This window comes from Blennius ocellaris (genome assembly GCF_963422515.1).
Source record: "Blennius ocellaris genome assembly, contig: SCAFFOLD_104, whole genome shotgun sequence".
Taxonomy (NCBI): domain Eukaryota; kingdom Metazoa; phylum Chordata; class Actinopteri; order Blenniiformes; family Blenniidae; genus Blennius; species Blennius ocellaris.
Window position 1 is genome coordinate 3,664 of NW_027662014.1, and position 6,337 is coordinate 10,000.

At 53.1% G+C, this 6,337-nt stretch overlaps 1 protein-coding gene across 1 annotated transcript in view; it reads left to right on the forward strand.

Annotated features, from left to right (window-relative positions):
* Positions 1-1,298: 1,298 nt before the first annotated feature.
* Positions 1,299-6,337, forward strand: part of plekhg2 (pleckstrin homology domain containing, family G (with RhoGef domain) member 2) — a 72,030-nt gene continuing 66,991 nt past the window's right edge. The window contains exon 1 of the mRNA XM_080521889.1: positions 1,299-1,626. The gene's annotated coding sequence lies outside the window, so the exon portion shown is untranslated. The remainder of the gene's footprint in view (positions 1,627-6,337) is intronic.

The window sequence follows — 6,337 nt, forward strand, 5'->3', positions numbered from 1 at the left end:
TTCCTTTTTTTTCACTTATTTTTTTCCACATCACTCTTTTCTAAATTTCCTCCTGAAAAGAAAACAGAGAACTTGTAATTTTAATGCTTTTACTTTGACAGTTTTCATTGTTTTTTCCAGTAGTTTGAGCTCTTTTATCCTTTTTTTTTGCAATAATTCCATCCGTTCTAGTTTTACTTTGCTGTTTTCGCTTCTTTCTCTTCTTTTTTCTTATTTTTCTTATTTAAATGTTTTATTTCATTCCCTTTTTTCTCCTTTTCCTGTTGATTTCAATGATTTTATATAATAATTCCATCCGTTCTAGTTTTACTTTGCTGTTTTAGCTTCTTTATCTGGTTTCAGTCTGAACAAGAATGTTTCAGAAAATCAGTGAGGATTTAAATTATTATTATTATTATTATTATTATTATTATTATTATTATTTCTTCACATTAATAAGCTGAAGAGGCTGAAAGTTGAAAACCTCTGAACGTTTCTCTGATGGTGATTGGACCTCCCTCTCTGCTCCTCCTCCTCCTCCTTCTCCCTTCTCCTCTTCCTCCTCCTCCTCCTCCTCCTCCCCCCCTCTTCCCTCCTCCTCCTCCTCCCCCTCTCTTCCCTCCTCCTCTTCCTCCTCCTCCCCCTCTCTTCCCTGCTTCTCCTCCTCCCCCTCCTCCTCCTCCTCCTCCTCCTCCCCCTCTCTCCCTCCTCCTCCTCCTCCTCCCCTCTTCTCTCCTCCACCTCCACCCACTCCTCCCTCCCCCATCTCCTCCTCCTCCTCCTCCCCCTCTCTTCCCTCCTCCTCCTCCTCCTCCTCCTCCCCCCCTCTTCCCTCCTCCTCTTCCTCCTCTTCCTCCTCCTCCCCCTCTCTTCCCTCCTCCTCTTCCTCCTCCTCCCCCCTCTCTTCCCTGCTTCTCCTCCTCCCCCTCCTCCCCCTCCTCCTCCTCCTCCTCCCCCTCTCTCCCTCCTCCTCCTCCCCCTCCTCCTCCTCCTCCTCCCCCCTCTCTCCCTCCTCCTCCACCTCCTCCCCCTCTCTTCCCTCCTCCTCTTCCTCCTCCTCCCCCTCTCTTCCCTGCTTCTCCTCCTCCCCCTCCTCCCCCTCCTCCTCCTCCTCCTCCCCCTCTCTCCCTCCTCCTCCTCCTCCTCCAGTCGGACTCCGCGCCGCCGGATCTCAGTTCATCCTCTCCACCCCGCCGGGACGCCGTTACTCCGTTACTCCGTTCCTCCGTTCCTCCTTCTCCCCCCCCCCCCCCCCTCCACGTTCCACCGTTCCAGATGCCACCGTGCGGCCGCCCCGTCCCCGTCCCCGTCCCCGTCCCCGCTCCCCGGGACTCGGAGGTCCCGTGAGGTCGGGATCGTGGCCGGATTCCGCTTCTTCTTCACTTTCCTCCGTTTCGGGAACTTTTTCTTCGGCGCGTCAAAACTTTCTCCGGTCGTTCGGCGGAGGACTGACCGGTACCGGGACCGCTGGGATGAGTCCGGAGCGGGGACAGCGGTGAGGCGCACAGAGCGGGAACCGGGACCGGAGCCGGAGCCGGAGCCGGAGCCGGGACCTAGGACCGGGACCGGGACCGGGACCGGGAGCGCAACGCAACGCGGCGCTGAGGCGCTGCGCGAGGGCGCACCGGTGACGGGACGCACACCGAGGTACAGTCCCGGTTCTTCCGGTTCTATCGCCTTCTCCTCTTTAATAGTCAAAATAATAATAATCATAATAATAATAATAATGCGCTCCAAACTGAGCCATCGCCGCCTCCCAGAGGCATGCGCGTGCACGCCAGTGGTCCACTTTTTAGGGGGCTTGTAAAAAATGTGTACGCGTGCACGGCGCTTGCGAGTCCCCGTGTCGTCATCACGACCATCATCATCATCATCATCATTATCATCAGCTGCAGCGTTTACTTCACATTGGGTGAAAAAGAAGGAAAAAAAAGTACAGTTAACGACCGATGACGTCACCGTGTCACGCGGCTCACGCGGTCACGCTGATTGTATTTGCAGCCCCCCCCCCCCCCCCCCCCCCAGAAGATGAACCTTTTTCAATGACCTTCTGACCTTCGCGCGCGCAAAGCAAACGTCTTCATCCTCCTCCTCTCCGTGCGCGTGCATGTCGTGCGCGTCTCGGCCAGCAGGGGGCGGTAAGAGGGGGGTCAGACGTCCCTCTGGGGATAATACACTCTTCTATTCTGTTCTTTTCTATTCTATTCTGTCAGTTTTTCACTGAAAATGTCAGTGAAAATATGAGTGTAAGTAGAAAAACTGAAAAAGAAAGAAAGAAAGGAAGACAGAAAGAAAGAAAGAGAGAAAGAAAACAGGAGTAGAAGAAAAGAAATATTCAGATTTGTGGTCTGAAGCGTCCTGAACTACATTTCCCACAATCCCCTCTGGTACTTTCATCAATAGATACATTTTAAAACTTCCTCACTGTTCCCATAACTATGGATACTGTCTGGGACAAAAGGGGGCGGGGCCAATCCAAACATAGACAAATGGACCAATCTCATTGATTGTGTCTATTTACACACACACACACACACACACACGCACACACTGCATTATATCTCCATCGGGGTTTGTTTTGTTTATTTTTAGTTTAATAATCGAACGGCCTTATTGGCTGACGTCCAGATGCAATCACCGGCCAATGCACCATCAATAAGTACACACACACACACACACACACACTGTTACATGTGCGCTAGCAGACGGCTAACGGCAGCCTGCTATTGCGTCTCCATGGCGACAGACGCTGATCTCGTTTGATCTCCTTTGATCTCCTGCATGAGACGCCTCGCCCATCCGCTTCTTCGCAAAAACGAAACGTGAGCAACGAAACTAAACTAAAACTAAATAATTTACGAATCAATAAAAAAAAAAAAAACGCTGAAACGATGTTCCTGTAGAAAGCGGGTAACAGGCGGCTAGCATGCTCACAATGCTAGCCTGGGGCTGTAAACAAATGTGGTGTTGTCTGCGCTCTACCGAGTTTTCTGCTACCAGGTACTATCCTGGTTCTACTACCAGGTACTCGCCTGGTTCTACTACAGGTACTCTCCTGGTCCTGCTACCAGGTACTTTCCTGGTCCTGCTACCAGGTACTATCCTGGTCCTGCTACCAGGTACTCGCCTGGTTCTACTACCAGGTACTCTCCTGGTCCTGCTACCAGGTACTTTCCTGGTCCTGCTCTACCAGGTACTCTCCTGGTTCTACTACCGGGTACTCTCCTGGTCCTACTACCGGGTACTATCCTGGTTCTACTACCGGGTACTCTCCTGGTCCTGCTACCAGGTACTCGCCTGGTCCTACTACCGGGTACTCTCCTGGTTCTACTACCAGGTACTCTCCTGGTCCTGCTACCAGGTACTCGCCTGGTCCTACTATCAGGTACTCTCCTGGTTCTACTACCGGGTACTCTCCTGGTCCTACTACCAGGTACCCTCCTGGTCCTGCTACCAGGTACTCTCCTGGTTCAACTACCAGGTACTTCCGCCAGGAGACAATATGACGACCAGAGGGTCCAGGACCAGGAGGTGTTCTGGACTCATTGGTTCCCCTGCTAACTGGTGACCTTCTTCCTCCAGCGACTCCTTTCCACCGACGCTGTACGGTGTGTGTGTGTGTGTGTGTGTGTGTGTGTGTGTGTGTGTGTGTGTGTGTGCGTGTGTGTGTGTGTGTGTGTGTGTGGTTGTGGAAATTCCCTCTCTTCATGTCTCCTAATGACACAGTTTGTCTTTCTGGGATGAATCATGGAGGAACACCTCACCTGACCTGATCAGGAGACGCTCTGGTCCCTCGTCTGTCCTCCGACGAGACGCTCTGGTCCCTCGTCTGTCCTCTGACAAGACGCTCCGGTTCCTGTCTGTCTTCTGAGGAGACTCTCCCATCCCTCGTCTGTCCCTCACACTGACCCCATGGAGGACGAACCCGGAGCTGATTTATTTGTGCGCTAACTGACGGGGGTCAGAGGACACCCTGCGTCTCCCTCCTCCCGGTCCGACTTGACGTTGTCCCCCCCCCCCCGGAGACGTGTCCCAACGCTGCTCCTCATTCCTGGTCTGTTACATAATCCAGGCTCGTATCGTCCCGCGGAGTCGTTCTGGATCTTTTCATCAGCAGCGGCTCCGCTTGACAGGAGGGACAGACTTTTAAAAGTGTGGAGACGTGAGATGGCTGAAGGAGCTGGACCACCAAGAGACGTCCTCACCAGGAGATGTCCTGACCAAGAGACGTCCTCACCGAGAGACGTCCTCACCACGAGACGTCCTCACCAAGAGACATCCTCACCAAGAGATGTCCTCACCAAGAGACATCCTCACCATGAGACGTCCTCACCAGGAGACATCCTTACCAGGAGACGTCCTCACCAAGAGACATCCTCACCAAGAGACGTCCTCACCATGAGACGTCCTCACCAGGAGACGTCCTCACCAACAGACATCCTCACCAAGAGATGTCCTCACCAAGAGACATCCTCACCAAGAGATGTCCTCACCAAGAGACATCCTCACCATGAGACGTCTTCACCAGGAGACGTCCTCACCAACAGACGTCCTCACCAAGAGACGTCCTCACCAACAGACGTCCTCACCAAGAGATGTCCTCACCAAGAGACGTCCTCACCATGACACGTCCTCACCAGGAGACGTCCTCACCAACAGACGTCCTCACCAAGAGATGTCCTCACCAAGAGACATCCTCAACAAGAGACGTCCTCACCAGGAGACATCCCCACCAAGAGACATCCTCACCAAGAGACGTCCTCACCAGGAGACGTCCTCACCAAGAGACATCCTCACCAAGAGACATCCTCATCAGGAGACATCCTCACCAGGAGACATCATCACCAAGAGACGTCCTCACCATGAGACATCCTCACCAGGAGACATCCTCACCAAGAGACATCCTCATCAAGAGACGTCCTCATCAGGAGACATCCTCAACAAGAGACGTCCTCACCAGGAGACATCCTTACCAGGAGACGTCCTCACCAGGAGACATCCTCACCAGGAGACATCCTTACCAAGAGACGTCCTCACCAAGAGACATCCTCACCATGAGACGTCCTCACCAGGAGACATCCTCACCAAGAGATGTCCTCACCAGGAGACATCCTTACCAGGAGACGTCCTCACCAGGAGACATCCTTACCAGGAGACGTCCTCACCAGGAGACATCCTTACCAAGAGACGTCCTCACCAAGAGACATCCTCATCAAGAGACGTCCTCATCAGGAGACATCCTCAACAAGAGACGTCCTCACCAGGAGACATCCTTACCAGGAGACGTCCTCACCAGGAGACATCCTCACCAGGAGACATCCTTACCAAGAGACGTCCTCACCAAGAGACATCCTCACCACGAGACGTCCTCACCAGGAGACATCCTCACCAAGAGATGTCCTCACCAAGAGACATCCTCACCATGAGACGTCCTCACCAGGAGACATCCTTACCAGGAGACGTCCTCACCAAGAGACATCCTCACCAAGAGACGTCCTCACCATGAGACGTCCTCACCAGGAGACGTCCTCACCAACAGACATCCTCACCAAGAGATGTCCTCACCAAGAGACATCCTCACCAAGAGATGTCCTCACCAAGAGACATCCTCACCATGAGACGTCTTCACCAGGAGACGTCCTCACCAACAGACGTCCTCACCAAGAGATGTCCTCACCAAGAGACGTCCTCACCATGACACGTCCTCACCAGGAGACGTCCTCACCAACAGACGTCCTCACCAAGAGATGTCCTCACCAAGAGACATCCTCAACAAGAGACGTCCTCACCAGGAGACATCCCCACCAAGAGACATCCTCACCAAGAGACGTCCTCACCAGGAGACGTCCTCACCAAGAGACATCCTCACCAAGAGACATCCTCATCAGGAGACATCCTCACCAGGAGACATCATCACCAAGAGACGTCCTCACCATGAGACATCCTCACCAGGAGACATCCTCACCAAGAGACATCCTCATCAAGAGACGTCCTCATCAGGAGACATCCTCAACAAGAGACGTCCTCACCAGGAGACATCCTTACCAGGAGACGTCCTCACCAGGAGACATCCTCACCAGGAGACATCCTTACCAAGAGACGTCCTCACCAAGAGACATCCTCACCATGAGACGTCCTCACCAGGAGACATCCTCACCAAGAGATGTCCTCACCAGGAGACATCCTTACCAGGAGACGTCCTCACCAGGAGACATTCTTACCAGGAGACGTCCTCACCAGGAGACATCCTTACCAAGAGACGTCCTCACCAAGAGACATCCTCATCAAGAGACGTCCTCATCAGGAGACATCCTCAACAAGAGACGTCCTCACCAGGAGACATCCTTACCAGGAGACG